The 17,367-nt window shown below is 40.8% G+C and overlaps 1 protein-coding gene across 3 annotated transcripts in view; it reads right to left on the bottom strand.

Moving 5' to 3' along the window:
- The window catches only part of MEGF10 (multiple EGF like domains 10), a 103,137-nt gene that overhangs the window by 85,240 nt on the left and 530 nt on the right, over nucleotides 1-17,367 (bottom strand). Inside the window, exon 1 of one of the 3 annotated variants that reach the window (XM_085323262.1) lies at nucleotides 17,244-17,329. The exons of the other annotated variants lie outside the window; for them this stretch is intronic. The gene's annotated coding sequence lies outside the window, so the exon portion shown is untranslated. Of the gene's footprint in view, nucleotides 1-17,243; nucleotides 17,330-17,367 lie in introns of those variants that run through there. 3 annotated transcript variants of the gene reach the window in all.

The raw sequence follows: 17,367 nt of genomic DNA, 5'->3' as shown, positions 1-17,367 counted from the left end.
CTAGAACATGACGGGTAAAAAATAGCCGGATGTACATGTTTAGGGAAAGTTACTTAAGTTATTTCTCATATTAGATGTTACTGGCATGTAGAAGAAGCTCTGTTTCTTACAGAATATTACATGATTAAAAAAAAAARGAGCCAAAAAGACCCCTGTATCCAATTTTTAGCACAGTCCCTTCATCAGATAAAAATCACCAGACATCTGAGGATACCATTTACAAAAGCAAATACGAGAAAGGGATATTGTATTTATGAATGCAACTGTGAAAACTTTGTGGTTGCTGACAAGTTGCCTGGGACAATCCTGTGGTTACCTAAACGCAGATTCCTTGCTTCCATTTCTGCAGAAATGCTCATTTATGGTTTCATCCTCTCTTGACCATAGCTGGTGTGAATCTTATTTCTCTATCATCTCAGGTAACAGCTATATATGTAACACACCACTTCCAATTTTCTACCATTGTACAAAGGAGTACAGTCACGGTCTTGGACAATTCCTTTAGCTTCCTCTTCATTTTTGTACCCCTTTCAAAGGTTTTCTCCCTCCTTTAAATGTTTTTTGCTTTCTTGTTTTTAACTCTTTTCAAAGACCTCCTCTATTTTTTTTTCCTTCCTCCATTATACATGTTCCCTCTCTCCACATACATTTCCATCATATATTAATCTTCTCCTTCTCAGCCACAGGCTCTGTTATCACTGACAAAATCTGCAGTTCCCCACACGTATGACAGCCTTTCCCTGGACTCTTTCACTAAGACACACACAAACACCATCATCTGTTCATACCTTCTAATTGCTAATAAATTGTTATAATTCACGAACAAATTTGATGCTAACAGTGTTTCAGAACGCTTAACTTTGTAAATCATCCAAGGAAAATCCATTGGCATAGAATTCACTAAACAAAAAGTTGTTATTCCAGTTTGCTCCTATTTTCATGATTTAGGCCGAGCATTTCACTCCTGTAAATTCTAATCACCGTGCTTTATTACAGACTTCAATTTCAGGGGAAAAAAAGTTAATTAACTCTGATGTCATCTTATTCTAACAATCTATGTAGCCTCTGAGCATTTCAATGTTTTGCTTATCAGCTTTTCTTTCCACCTCCAGCAATCTAGTTCAAAGCATCTATGATTCATTGCACAAGGTTCTCCCATGCCAAAGTAAATCCAAAGCATACTGATAGAGGAATGGGGAACCCAGAAACGTTTTCATCCACATAATACCCATTAATTTCCTCCATCTTCAATTTTTGGCATTTGCAAAGGTTAGAATGGATAGCATTCCTTCATTTTTCTTCAAAGAGGAAAACGAAAGACTAGAATGCAAGACCAAAGAGCATGTTAATTCTAATTTTTTTAAAGCAAAACCAGTTAAAGGGACAAACTGTATTCCCGTTAAAGGGAATTCTGCCCTGAACAGCTTGCAGTAAGAGTACACAATGTGATCCAAGGAGGCCATCCTAGAGTGACATACATACATACAGGACAGTGACATTTCATAGCAAACTGCCTTAACTGCACTGGGAGCTCCCTTCAGTGGATCTTTTCAGGCTTGCTCCTAGCTGGAATAAATGAAAAGAGCTCTCTAGCTTCAGCCCCACATACTAGATCAAACCCATTTTTCCTACTATCCATTTTATTTCTCACCCATTTTCCCTTATCTCCTCACCACACTTAATATACTACTGCTAAAAGCCCTGGTAAGATGCCATCAGGTGATCCCATTGTGCATGTTTATACTGATGGCTGCTTTCACTCGTTGCTTTTGCCCCTGGGGAACTGGGGCAAGACTTAGCTTTATTCTGATTGTATGCCATTCGTAATGCTTACAATCATCTGCAGTTCTGAAAACAACGCTCATATCCGTGAGCCTCTCTTTCTCTCTCRATATAAGCCCTGACCTTTGCTTGTTTGCTTGCTTGATTTGCACTGCTCCTTGATATTACAGAGTGATGACTTGAATTGGTCTCACTTTATTATCTGTGGCCTTTCATACCTGCAGACAAATAATAGTGTGAACAACTTGTTCGGGAGTAGCTGAACATTTAAGACATCTAAATTCAACACTTGCTTTCCTCTTTTAAAAATCATTCAAAACATACAAGCTTTGCTTGCAGGTGTTTAATTTTAGTCTCCTTATTTAGTCAGCAGAGACAGAAACTCAACTTGCCAGGAATCTGGGACAATTTCTTGCACATGTACATATGCATGCACATCTACACAGACCCATAGACACAGGCTCACTATACACTTAGCTAAAAGTAGTTAAGGCCAAAGGAAAGACATTGTGCTTTAGTGAATACATACAAAAACTCTACAAAGTAAAACTCTTGCCAATACTAGCGACTGATAATAATAAAGTATGTTCTTTTCAGCAATGACAAAGTAAACAATTTTGCATTTTATGCATAGTAACAGTCATTTCATATCAAAGTTTCCAGTTGTGATTTATATCAGTTTCAGTTTTTTCTTACCACAATTCCTTAAGACATCCCATATCATTAAATGCTTAAACTAATTTCTTTTAATGATGAACCCGACTCTCCTTTAAAAAGAGTGCCTGGTTCATCATTAAAAGAAACTAATGAAGGCAATTGCCTTAGAAACTGTAGCAATCAAAAGACGACCTTTTTGGTTGTAATTAATATTTTTTTCAAGATATCTTCTCCTATTAAAATATGTTAATTTACTTTGGTTCCAGGTTATCTGAAACCTTCCTAAAAGTGCTATCTGGTGCTAACACTCTCTGTAAGAAGTATAATTTGAAACTAGAAGAATTGAGTCTGCATTTTCATTAACTTGAGCACAGGGCCCTAAATCCCCCAAATTATGATCCTTTAGGACACATGTTGCATTCTTTAAATCTGTATCTCTTTGCAATAAGGGGTGTAAAAGGACAGCAGCAGCATGAGCGCATATTTGTCATTACAAAAATGGTCTATTCATAGCACTGTCTGATAAAGCACCTTTAGCAACAAGGCACCCTATTCAGAGACCTAATCTTTACAGACATTTGTATGCCAAATTCAAAAAATCTCTATGATGGTGGGTTTAATGAGGTACTTTGTTATTCCCTGTAATAAAAATTAAAAGAGAGAGACAGAGTTCTTCAGCTTAATTGCCACATCTGTTATTAGGCACTTTACTGTGATTGACTGGAGAGTGTGCATCAGCGACTGTGCCAAAAAAACAGGCAAACTTTGTAAGTAGACTTATAACTTACAGCCCAACTGGTATTAGCAGCATCTTTGTTACAAGTTCTACTGCTGCTCAGTTAAAACTACAGAAACATTGGCCTTGGTTCAATCATTCATAAAAAAAGCAGATATTGTGAGCAGTGTGTAATTTTTAAAAATGGAAGTTAGAAGCATTGGCTACTTTCAGAAGGAAACAAAATGGTCATTTGAATGCACACATAAACATTTCTTAATTAATGAGATGTAARCAACCCACAGTGCCAGCCAGGACAAAAATTCTCATTCAAAAACAGTGTAATATTTGTAAATGGATTGGATAGCAATAAGGAAGCTGCTGGGGAGAACGAAAATGAAACAGATCTCTTCTAACCTGTGAAAATTTGGAATGAGAGCTGARTTCATTCACAAAACCACTTGCTCTTTCTGAAAGGCAGAGCAGCTCAAGAGCACTCAGGCTGTCCCGGTGGAGAAGGTGGCTGTCTGGCCACCGTGGCAGGCAGCAGGCAYGGACGTCCTCGCAAGGAATATGCAGGCTTCAGCAGAGGGCAATGTAAATGGATACAGGAATGCAAAGTCTGAGCAAAAGGGAGTGATTAGAAAAGCCACCTTGAGGCATTGCCTCATTGTCTGATGCCAGGATGAAGTGAAGTCCTCCTCCRGTCTACCGTGGAAGGCTGTCAGTTGACTTTTCAGATTCATGGTTGTGACACCTGGTGAAAACTCCATGCCCAGGCTAGCCTGTAATCACTACTATATTCTTTTCACTACCAGCTGATCTTCTTTTGGCTCTATTAACATCTACCCGTCCTGACGTAGCAAAATGATTCTGAGCTTATTCAGGCATTCTCTCTTCACTAACATCTTCTTTCCAATTTCACGCAGCCTTTTACTAAACGCATGGAAATGTATGTTGCTGTTGTTAGCAAGGAAGATGGACAGGCCAGCTGCTATATTGCTTAAAACTACTTCTTTTCATCCAGTAAAGAACAAGGGATTATTTCACCTTCCTTCCCAATTTTCTGCATTGCTCTAGAGAGCGAGAAGAAAGGTAGGAATGCGTAGAAGAGTGTATCTATATTCATTGCATCCGCTCTTGAAAGGCGGAAGGAAGCCCTCCCATCGAAAGCCAAAGGCACGCTGTCTACTGCAGGCTCAGGCAAAAGACGGACGCTTCGTCCRACTCAACCTGTCAACTGCCTGGTGAGCTAGTTCATGAATAAATCTTTCTGCTCTCTAGAGGGTAGAGTGAGACACTGATTCCCTTTCTCCAGGAAGGCAAATAACCATTTTCTGGGAAGAGTCTCCCCCAGAGATAAGCCAGGGCAGATGCTTCTCTGCCACTCTCTGAAGGTGTTTGTTGTGCACTCAGGAAATCCAASGCTGGTCCAAATTCCAAAGAATTCTAGCAAGTTTACATGTGGCTCCCTGTCTCAGGGGTCTCTTCCCTCTCRTGCTTTTTACAAGTATCTGATCTCCCCAAATCTCTTTACTTTAGTAAGAGATAGGTTTCACTTACTTAAACACACTTCCTTTTAGGTACACTTAGGTAACAATCTCACATACTATATTTTTATCAACATAAAGCCATAATATCTACAACACTTTTTTCAATATCATAAGGCTATTTGCTCTGATGGCCACTACTAGTGACTACTCTGCCTAGAATACAAGGAATCTAAATACTTTATCTAATGTCATAAAACAAATCAGCTTCAGAGTTGGAAATAGAATTTAATTCTTTTGCRTGCTGCCCTTAGTTCCCCACTGTGGCCCCAGTTTTGCCACAGTGGCAATAATCATGTGTGTAGCGGGTGTAACGTCATTATTAGAATCATATTTGGGGGTTTTAGACATTTACAAAGAATCACCACACAGCATCACTACTGAGAATTTTTTTTAACTATTTGGGACCATCTCTGGAGAGGCCAGTAATGTCCTCTTATCTGTTTGCTTTTTCATTTCTTTACGTTTCCCATTGGTATCCTTGCTGCAAACAGTATGRAAGAAAAACACACATAAGACAAAACCTGAATGTAACTAAACTTYGGTATTTCCCTGGAGATATGCAATACAACAGAAAGCAGGTTAATTTTCGGAAGCATACTGAGAGACTCCCACAGGAGGGGATAAAGAAGCTTCAAGTACATTCTAGGATGCTGTCTCCAGAGATGTTTCTGAATGCTACTAGACATTTTCAGAGCAACTGCAGTGCATTTTCACTTCACTCCAGAAAATTCCTATGAAGAATGAGAGGAGAACAGAAGACTGCTTTACATCTTCTCTCATTGCCAGAGTAGAAAGAGCATTTCCTCTCTGCATCTCAGCACTACTTTGCAAAAGCATAAAACCACCCCCACAAAAAYGACACTAATTTCTGAAGTTGATCCACTGCCAAAATAGAAGTGGAGTTGTAAAAGGGTGGGGTATGCATAGAAAGGCTGACAGTCTGCAAAGTCACAAAGTGTTCTTAAAATATTCTTAGATATTTGAGTGGTACAGACCAGAACCTCAAATTTGGATGTTTATCCAAATTACCACATCCTTTGAGGTTCACTCATCATAAGCATGTATCTTGGCTGGTGTTATTCAGATGTAATGCAAATTGACAAGAACTGCTGCTGAGCAGGGAAGAATGGAACATATCTTAAAGTGCATTAAAGTTGCAGAGGAGTAATACTGTTTCAGGGCAGAGATGAAGTCTCCYGACTCCCTGAAATGGGTTCTGAGGATGGAAAAATCCACTGACAGCAGCAGGGTTGCTTAAAGCAAGGAAGCATCTCTTTTGCTGTGATTTTATTTTGTTCTTCAGTAACTACTGAGTTTTCTTATACAATAATCAAAAAATGCACTCTTTGTGGGTGCTTTTAATCCAAAAAAATAATAAAGCATTAAGTGAACTAATGCTGCTATGTRTTTTCAGCAGAATTTATTACATAGAGTTGGAAATTCAGCCTTTTTCTTTTGTAATCTATTAAAAGAGACCAGTTGTTTTGGCTTTGCAAGTGGATTTGGGATATCTGGATGACACAGTCACATAGTGCTCACACAGTCCATACAGTGCATTACCTAGGCACCAGAGGATCTGTGTTTGTGTGCCTTAGCCTGCTTACTCCACAAATCTGCTGATTTCACTTGAGTTTTTCCCTCAATGCAAAAAAACAGGCCCACAGCCACTGCTCTTACTTCTTTAATCTAAAAGAAATGAAAATAGCCAAGAATAAAAACATCCCACTCCTTGCACACAGCATAAATCATCGTGAAATCTAGCTCTCAATTCAAAACACACATTTCAATCTCACTAGCAGGTATCCTTCAGAAACAGTTGTTATTTACAATATCTGTCTGGAGAGGGGGGAAAAAAAAGATTAAAAGATCAAGTTACTCTTCGCTTCCAAACAAGCCAGGCCACAGCTGTACGTCAGATTTGAAGCAACTGTTCCACATGCACACAACAAGGCTCTGTCTTCCCACAGGGTTTACTCAGGTCATCCGCATGTGGCGCGGATTAAAGAAGCACTAAAGCTCCATTATAAAGCAGGCTAAACAGCAAGTTAATGCACCAAACTTTGGTGCCACCGGTAAATTCCTCCATCAGACACTGTCTTGCGAGAGGTCTCCTGGCTGCATGGGACAACAGTGCCCCATCGCTCCTCTCTGATGCCCCTGGGGGAAGAACGGCCCAGATTTTTTCAGCCTTTGCATCTGTACTCATCTAAATAGAAAGAATTAGGAGGGAAATCTATTAAGAGGGGGGATTTTTTGGAGGGAGAGAGGAGGGAATACTTAAAGGCTACCTAAGACACAGTCTACGATCATTATACTAACAGAGTAACAGAAATAGAGAGCTTGTACAAGTTACACAATTTTCTTCAGAAATACCAAAATTCTCACAGCTGAAGAGACAGAGGAAGATGCAGTCTCCTCATGGAAAAACTGTGTAAGATGGCCCAGAGCTCCTTTTACAGAGACGTTTCCTAAATTTCCCAGGCAGGTCGCACTGGGCTCCTTCCACAGGAAGGAGCAGTGCCTAGCAGCCAAGGCCCCCCGCGCAGCACTGGGCTCCCCTTCCTCTGGCACAGCCCTTGCACCCCGCCAAAGGTTGACWTCCTCCCGGCTCAGCTCTCAGCACCTTGCTCCTGCTGCAGGGGACCACAGAGAGGTTCTATGACTGAAGCCCAGGAAAAAAGAAAGTGATGCCGACGGTGCTCCGAAGGGGATGGAGGAGAGACTCGCCAGCCCCGGTGCGTTTGGCAGACCGTTAGCCTTGCCGCATGCCAGTAGATGCAAAAGTTAGCTACAGGGAACATTCAATAYGCTTTGGAAAGCCAGGGCTGGCGGGATCGGGGATTAAGCTTTGCTCCCGGACCTYGTGTTCATAAACACAACCTTGAGCAACTGCAAAGCATTAAATAGTTTTTCTTTCTAGATCATATGCAGAAGATTACCTCACACACAAAGCAGYGGCAGTAGCCCAGCCACAGGTGCTTAATGCTGGCAGATAAGTCAGTATTTAAACAAAATTCAATTTTCCAAAATTCTTAGGCGTAAGAAGCAGTTTTTTAGTTAAACAAAACCTACTAGAGTAAAAATTGTGCTCTGCAGCCTCTGAACCACTCTTCAACCATAGTATCACCAAAACTCGCCCCAAAGGGTAAAGGAATACTGCTCCCCAGCAATGACGGAATCATTTATTCTACCTCTCCTCCRTAGTCCCCAACCAACGTGCAGTCAAACCTGGATAGGTATTAATTACTTCTTAACTATTTCTCTTGTCTCATCTGTAGGTACATAACCTCTGTCAAGGAYAGGGGACCGGGAAGAAGCAGTAGGGGATATGCAGTCTCTGATGGAAAAGTCTTCCAGGACTTGCAGAAATTCACTTAAAAATGCAGAACTCAAGAGAGGACTCCAAAATTAGTATGGCAAGATTTGGGGCAAATAGGAAGATGGCATCTTATCAGAAATGAGTAAATGAGACTCCCATTTTAAAGTCTACCAAAACTCTGTTCAGGCTTAAGGCTGTGTTTATTCCTACTGCAGTTAGCCAGATTTTCCATGAAGAGGATACAAACTGAGAATACTGGTGCACCCTAACAGGAGAATTGCTGAACACAGTTGATTCAATGCTTCAAAAAGATTTCACGGGAAGATGGGAAGGAGTCCAGTTTCTCCAGAGTCTCCTAGCTGCAATATAAAGATGAAGATTTCAGGAGTTTCAAAGTTCCCTTTATTTTTGATGTCACACAACCAGTAATTTAGATAGTTTCAGTAAGTCAGAGAATACCAAGTGACTGGACTGRAGGACCTGACCACAAACAGGAGGTGGGAGCTCATGTCAAGAAAGCTAGTGATGCCCATACCAAATTGCAAGCAACAARCAAGAATCACACAGTACATCTCAACATTATGCCCTGCCCATRATTTTTTAAAATACATAGGCAAGCATCCTAGTCTTTTGTGGTCCCAGTCACAAACATGATATAAGCAGTTGTGTTCTGAACAGTAAAACACACTTTGGACACGAGTTCATTTGTCCAAATCTAAACACCACTATTTGGAAATAACTTCCTTTAGTTGAATAAAAAGGTCACATAAGAAACTGTGGATTTCAGAATCCAGAGGCTGTTTGCATTGCTGTCTTTAGGGGAAAGGACAATTTCCTGTTTCATATGACATGAATTTTTTTAAGACATTAGTAGTAACATTATAATTGAAGGAGTTCTTATGCACAAAAAAGTAATTACATGAATAATTAAAATCCATTGCCATAATAAGGCTGTGCTGTGGCCTACAAACATTCTGTAACTACAGCCCAGACAGATCACAAGCGTCATTTCCTCGGCAMTTGCAAGGGGAGAGGAAAGCCTCACTTCTATGCAGCCTGGCAGCGTTTTAACAGTTTTTTTTTTTTTTTTTAATGATTACCAATCTTTTTCCTACTGTTTGAAAAAACAGTCCTTCCAACCCAGCTCTACCCCTGGGGAGCATTTATTCACSTAACTTACTTGGCTGCGCTCTGCCAGTGTGATCACTCTTCCCAGAAGGTTTCTCTAATGAATGAGGCAAATTTCTTTTATCAACAGCTTGGTCTCTCCCTGACATCAGCTGGGCAGTCCCCTCACTATTTTCTCTCCATTAAGAAGATTTACCAAAACATACAGTTTGAACCTTGGAGGAAGGAGCTGGTCAGRAGTCAAATTATGCTAGTCTCAGCTCCCAAGGCCAAACACTTCCTAGCATTTTCCCAGGAGTGGTGAGGCTCTGCAGTGTCTCTCAGACACACCAAAATCAAACAAGCAATTCCACCATCCCAAGCATCAGGCCAAAATTGGTTGAGATTTTTATCGGCATGTAAACTTCAGACAAAATCATTACGCTAATCAATTTTGATCCTCGATCACAGCTTGGCATAAAGAGCAGTTTGTGAGTGTAACGCTGAGCCCATACAGCCCCTGCAAGCACTCCTGAGGGTTGCGTCGCCAGAGCCTGCGAAGGGCTCGCTGCTGGGGGCGGCAAGCATACGGCTGGATGGAGCGTGAGCACAGCCCGGCCCTTTACTCGTGCAGACGGAAGTGACAAAATCATCAGTGCTTATTCCACTTATTCCACGTAAATTCAGATAGAACTATCTGCATACAGTGCTTTTTGATGCATCATTTGTACAACAAACGCAAAACGCAGCCTAATGTTCTTCAGCTTAGTTTTTGCTAACATGAAACTTAGTATAGACCTAAGTAATTTTGGTGACTGCCTCTCCCAGAAGTATAGACAAAAGTCCTCCACAAGCAAGTCTAATGACAGAGGACTGAATAAATAACAAGATGAATTATTTAATACAATTCTGTTACCAGTTGCAAAAAATGCTTTCTGATTCCTCTTACCACTTCAAAAGCTTCTCCAAAGTAAAATATTCACTAGGAAAGTGTAAACAAAGTGGGGAAAAATGTGTCACTGTAAACAAAACAACTGCAGAATATGAAATAACTTTGTATTTTGAATTTCTGTATTCAAAAAGTATAGCATTAGTCACAGTAAAATGAAAAAACATATCTGGATCTTTAGTGAAATTAAAGAAATTCAACTCATTGTGCCTTGACTTTATACCAGTACAACATATCAACAAACAGGCAAAGACCTCTCTGTAAATCACATTTCCCTCCAGTGTTTGGGAGCAAGTGCCATTCAAAAGCAAAGACTAGATAGAGTCCTCAGTCAGAATTAAAATAATAATAAGGAAACAAACATAGGGAACCTAAGGCAGTAGTTACAAAATGAGGTGAAAAGCTCTCTGCCCAGTGTCATCCCAAATAGCTCTGGTAGGCACCAAGTACCATGCACCAGAGACCAGAATCCAGCCTTTAGGGCAGCAAAAGGGAAACAGTTGTTTTTAAAACAGATACATTTCTAATTGAAGAGCTTTCCACTCCAGCTGCTTTATCCTATTTTTTAAATAGATTTACAACKGGTGATGCAAGTACACTGCCTTTGGGGCCAAGACAATCACAGCTTACAAGCTGTGAGGGACTTTTCCTCATGTATCAAATGCTCTGATTCTTACCTTGTGGTCTTGAACCCTTTGAAGAAGATTTAAGTCACCAAAGAAYGCTCCCCACTAATACACATGAGGATAATTTGTGCTTAAGTTCTGGTCATAAMAAGTACATATTGACAAGCACATGTGGTCCAAAATTTTGTAAACACTTTAGTGGAAACTATAACTCAATTACATAGGCCTACAGYACACCATAGGAAACAATCTTGCAGTTGGAAGCAAAAGAACTGAAAGACCTTCTTGGTCTCTTGACACATGCTATCTTATTTTCACCGTATTTGTTTCCAATTCTACATTATCTATTACCTCCTGATCCCTGAGAACAGCTTATTAAAAAAAAAAAAAAAGAAAAAAAAACCCACACATGCCCAAACCTATTATATCATTTTGAAGCTACACTGTAACTAGACTCTGGCACACATGCACGCATAYATACACACATACATGTCTTTTCTTTTTCAACAGGGAGCTGCTTCCWGTGTACTCCCTTTCTCGGGGCTACCAAGTTCAGTTTGACTATAGCTTTAGGAGGATCTGAGGCCGGCCAGCCATGCATAATGGCCTCTTTGTCTAGCTGTCACATGAACAGTGTTGTGTTACAATTATTGTCACTTCAGGCTTAAACTGCAAGGCATGCTTTCACACAAAACGTTCACTCTCCGGGCTCTTTTTGGCAGAACCCTGCGATCAAAACTGTTTTGCTCCTTTTTAGTTAGTTTGGTCACTCTGAAACTTTAAAAATAAGTTTTCAAAATGTCTCATCCAAATCAACTGATTCTAAAACTTCTCTGTAGGTCACACCAAGAAAAGGGCAAGTAACATAAAACAGCCACCATTTAAATCATTTTGCATGAATCAAAAGCAAATGCAAATGTTGAGCCACATGGTTAATAAAAATAGACTGCCACAGTACAAAAGGCATGAATGAAGCCAGCAAGAGCAAAAACATGAAGATAAGTTGGATAGCTGTGCTTACTTCATCTTTTGCTGTACGTGTGGTCATAAGCATACCACCATGGTAGCAGGATCTCCCTAAAAAGAGTTTAAGAGAATACATGTACAGCATCGCAGCTGCAAATTCCTCCTCCTTTGTTCTCTGAGCAAACCTTACTGTTCCGCCTSTATCTATAATGCAAGGCAGATGCACCCTGCAGTCCCGATGGTTAGATATGAATTATGACCACGTCCCCATTGCATGTCAGAATGGGATCGCATTGTGCCGCTTCCCTCGGCGCCCATGGGCTCCCTGCGGACGAAAACGCCAACGCGCAGGCAGAGCAGGAGCTGGGGAGCTTTCAAGCAGGTCCCGCACCAGGGACGGGCACAGTAGCAGAACTGCAGAGTATACCTGCCACACAGTGTTGCCATATCCCCTGCATGCTATGGCTGATAATCTCATTATTACTTTCCATTTTGATAGAGAAGGATTTCATTCCAAATAGCAGTGGGGAACAGGAGAAAAACTAAGTCAAAGCTACCTCCACTTTGAATATATGGCTCAGAAAATTGTCTGCAAGAYAAAATTTGTACCAAAACATTTCTGCAAAGTATGAGTAACTTAAAAGATGACAACAGTATTTCTTTCTATTTAAATTCCTTAAACTCACTAAGCTGCACTGCTACAGACTTCTGATGAGACTCTCTCATAAGAAAGTCCCAAAATTAGATAAACAAGATTTCTGTAAAGGAGGAATTTCAAAGCATGTTGTGAATATGCTGAACTCACTGAGACTCTCCACAGATGTGTTTGTTTTCATTAATGTAAAATCTTCTCATGGGGCTAAGACCTAGATATGTGAAGAACTACAGCCTATTGCCCTGTCTCTCTCAAGCATTTTGYGCTGCACATATCTCGCCTGTACAACTACTTATGGAATGAAGCGCTACTCCCTTTGGAGAGGACTAACAGAATCTGCCCTAAAGGAGGTGTCACTCAGAAAGAACTCATAGCATAATGTTTGCAACATATACAGAACTTCAGAGGGCAATGCCTTCTTTAAGAAAAAAAATGGCAATATGCATCAAAATATAAACCACAATTTTTTATTGTTTTATTGTCCAGTTCAGTTTTCTTTCCTTTGCAGTCCCCCATTAAAGCAACATATAAATTCTTCTGCTGAACTCGGATTCAATAGCCATCCTGCTATCACTCACTGACTCAGTTGCCTTAAACACAATCCATCACCCTCTTCGTTTTGATCATGTTTTCTTTCATTAGCTGCCACGACCTATCTATTCTTTACCTCTTCTGTTGCCAARGGGCAAGCACATCCTCCCAAAGGTCTTCCTGATGCACACCACAACCCTCAGGCTGGTGATGCTCACAAGCGGAACCACCAGGCTGGGGAATTGGCCCCTTGCCTCTCACCTGGGCAATGCCACCYGCAGATACAAACCCCAACTTCTGTATCCCTCTAAGGTCATTACTCCTCTTCAGTCCCGTATTATTTTATTTACCTCTCCTTGGAGCTTGAGTTTCAGTTCGCTGCAGTCCTCCTCCCTTCTGTGTGCCTTCCCTTTCAGTATGGACTACCATCTCTTACTCCTTCAGGCTAGCAACAGGTGAGTTATCTCTGGCTTAACTCCCTCTCTGAGTTCTCACATGTTCAGACTTCAAATCTCAGTATTTCCTGCAAATATCCAAATTACAGCTTTATACCCACACACATAGAAGTTTTATCCATTTTATTACCCATTTGGCTACTGCAGCTTCTTTTTCACTGATCAGTAACTTCATTGATATCTTTTCATGTACCTTCAGAACTCTCCTATAAAGATTATCTTCTTATTTCCACGTGACAATATGTCAGTTATTTCAAGGGCTACACTATCTCAATTGCTTCCTGTTTTCAAACCCCATGTCTTTCATGGCACCTTCCCATTTCCCTCTCATTTCTCATACTTATCAAGATGACAACTCTGGCAGAACCATGACACCAGCCCTCACTGGTAACATACTAATGTTTCAAACAAGTATGTTGATGCTGACTGCTATTTGAAGTCTCCTGCTTGGCAGAAACAACCTGTTAACACCTGAAAAGCCCTGGCATTAACATATTCATTTCTTTTAACATTTTAATTTCTATGATTTTTATGAACAGTAATACAACAGTAGCTTGACAGCTGGTTTCATGAYTTCATTGTCCTTCCCTCTTTCTACTGTATTTTGTCTTAAATTTTAGAGTATAAAGCCCTTAAGGCAGGATCRTTGTCGAGCTTGTTCTTGCTATTGTTTTTAGCTGTTCGTACAACTCTGTAACTGGAGTGGTGGGACACTACAGCAGCACCACAGCTGCTAGCAGTCCTAGTGCTTCTACTGTAAACAGAACATACACTAATRCGAAGTCTTCACATTCAAGCTACTCTGCAAGAGTTAACTTGCATCTGTGTGTTCTGTAAGAAGAATCCAGTAGCATTAGAAGAAYTCTTTTACAGCAATCGAAAAAAGTTTAATCATCTTTCCTGAGGTCACATAGTGAGTTAGGGTCAAACTTAAAACTATACTTTCTGATTGCCAGGTCCATACTCTCTCACTGTCTTACACATCAAAAGTGCTCAGAATTAGTTTCTCATTGCTGCCCACAGASTAATTTCTTGGATAATCAGATACAAAGCACAGATAAAACACGAAGAGCTGCCTGCCTATCTTTTAATATAAACCTAATGTCTACATCCAAAGGAAAATGAACCTTAAACTCTTACACAGGCAAAACATCAATTAGAGACCAGAGWGTGTGAACAAGTTAATTAACAGAAATGCTGACACAATCAATAAAGCTGTTCTAGTAAAGCCAATTCCACCCCCCAGAATACTCTTCCTATTCTTCTGAAAGGTGGTACATGCTCTTTTCATCAGAACACTTAAAGAATCTGTCTTGATGCTCTCATAGACAAAAAAATAATGTAGTTATATTTCAGCTTATGATATACTGATTCTAATACATATTGCAAATGTCAAAGACAAACATACGAACCAACTACTGAGAAACTAATCTTTTAAAAATATTAAAAATTAGGGTCAAATTCTATTAGGCTTGCTGACAATGAGTCAGGATCAGCTACTAAACAGGGCAATACGGTGCCACTAGGATCATTCATTGAGTGAGGTTCTGCTTAACAGGAATAAGGACGCAAGAACCTTGTTCATAATTCAATTACTTCATTTCATTCCAAACCTAAAAAAAAAAAAGTTTATAAAGGATTTTTATCACTAARGAGAGTATCTCTTTACAAAAAAAAAAGAATGAACATACTGAATCACATCAATGTTATGGTGTTTTCTACAGAAAAAAAGAATCAACCTATCTCAGTTTTTGACTAAAATTGCAGCACATATGCACAGAACCTGTTTTCCCTCTTCTCCAAAGCTACTTACTTTCCCTAATGAAAAGAAGTGCAAATGCCTAGACAACAAAAAGGTATGTAGAGGCATGGTACAAAACTCCTGCCAAGTAATCTGAATATAAATTCAAGAAACCCTTACCAGCTGCAGTCAAAAGCCCACTCCAAACTCCGCTAGATGTTAATCAAACTTAAATATGTTAATGCATGGTTCCTGTGTTCTTTGCATAACTGAGTTAACAACTGCTTTTGTTAAACTGCATTTGCTTCCCTAGACATATGCCCTCATTTATTAGAATAGGTCCTTTTGCAAAAAATGTGATTAAGAAAGTTCCTGACAGATTGCTCATTAGGCCAAACTTTTCTGTTTACCTGCAAGTCGGGAACAGCTCGTTCACTCSTATCAGCCCTGCGCGCCCTCCTCCCGGCGTTCGCGCTCTGAGGAAATGATCCCACGCTCCTAATTACATTTTAAGTGCAGGCATTAGCTGTGCATATTTTAGCTAGAGCAGCTCCACTAGGGARGCAACAGCACAGGCAGGGCTAGGATGTCTTTGCTGTCCCTGTCTTGGAGGCAAAGGCAGCTCAGTTTCTGCCACTGGTGTTGCCTATGGCGAGTCAAAGCTAGCATGGTCATYGCGTAGCACCTGGAGAATAGGGCAGACTCTGGACCATTTCACCACCTGATACTCAACACATATCAACTCTGATACGTGATTTCAAGGRAAATTACACAGATGCAACCAGCTCRCTTCACACAGGTCACTGAGCAGCCAGCAGGTGAGAACTTTCTGCAAGATACAGATTCGAATCAGTGAGCTAGAGCTAGAAAATTCAATCCTGCCAATCCTGTGAACTACTCAGTTTCTACCTAAGACTTTTCTTCCAACCTGTAAGACTGCACACTTACAACTGCACCTTTAAAAGAAGAGGAATTCAATATCATGCCCTCTCCAGAGCATTATTATCAACTGGTACTACCACGACAGAACTAATCCACCTCTTGTGGGAGCAACCTGCATTGAAATTTGCTTGTATAACAGGGACACGTGGTGATACAGTTGTCTTTGTAAGAAAAATGAAATAAATTTTACTAGACAAGGAAGCTGTGCACAAGCAGGACTTCTATGAGCAAACACATGGAAATGTGGGTGTAAATTACATTGTTTGACCAGCTTATTTCGAAATTCTGGAGCACATCTGCCCAGCTGGCATTTCTGACCTGAGACAGAAAACAAAAACAGGCTTCCTAACTCCATTACATTTGCAGTGCCACTGAATAGCAACCGATACTGATAATTTACCCACCCAGGCTGCTACTTTCCTAAATTCTGTTTCCAGGTCTGGCCGTTGCAGCCCCCCCCCCCCCACACTGCTAAAAGAAACTACATCACTAATTATGTACGCTTTCCCTCTGTTATTGTGCTATAGGGCGTAAATGCCWTTTAGGGGTGCCGACTGAAGCCTGCCTGCAGTTTCAGTCTCRCATCAGACACACTGCTCAATCAAAGCATCTAAGACTTTTCAGCACAGGTCAGTAGCTGGGAAACAAATTTTGCTCTCCAGACTTCTTGCTGTTTTCCCAGACTGCTGGACACTAACATTTTTCCTAAACAAAGTCATCGCGTTAGTCTGCTTTCCAAATTGCTGCTGCCAAAGCTGAGTTAAAAACCTAAGAAACTATGCTAGGAAATGTCTTCACTACTGACGGCATGTTCCAAACCGAGGTTTTAAACCTCCCCTATAATCCAAAGTGCGTATCTGACAAAAAAAAAGCTGTAAACGATATGTGAATTACACGTCCGCTTTGACTACATAGACGCACTCAGTGATTGGCAAGCAACGTTTAAGAAAGCTGTAAGCTTATAAACAAATTTCTATTCGCAGCTTACTCAAGGAAAGGCAGTTGTAGTTTCTTTTCCCCTAACTTTTCCCAAGTTTGAGCCTATTTCTTGGCCGAAACAAAAACAGGAAATATTTACACCGCAACGATCTCAGCCAAAAAGAAAATCCGTACAGGATACTGCCCCGCAGCTTGTGCTGAAAGCCGTACGCTGGACCGAAGTCAAGTTACTAAACAGATGGGCATTTTCATGGCAGCCCGTGCCTCTTTACGCGCAGGCACAGGCATCGCTCTCGGCGCACGTACCTGCATGCGTTCAGGACGACCCGAAAAGCCACAGCACCCTCACAGAGCGCATCTCCCGAGCGGGCCGGGCCGGGCCGGGCCGGGCCGCGCCGCCACCCCCGCTTGGCGGCGGGGAGCGCAGCGC

Source organism: Rhea americana, unplaced genomic scaffold, assembly GCF_003343005.1.
Source record: "Rhea americana isolate MKP2758 unplaced genomic scaffold, rheAme1 scaffold_83, whole genome shotgun sequence".
NCBI lineage: Eukaryota > Metazoa > Chordata > Aves > Rheiformes > Rheidae > Rhea > Rhea americana.
The sequence above is the reverse complement of the archived record's forward strand: the minus strand, read 5'-3'. Positions and strand labels throughout refer to the sequence as shown.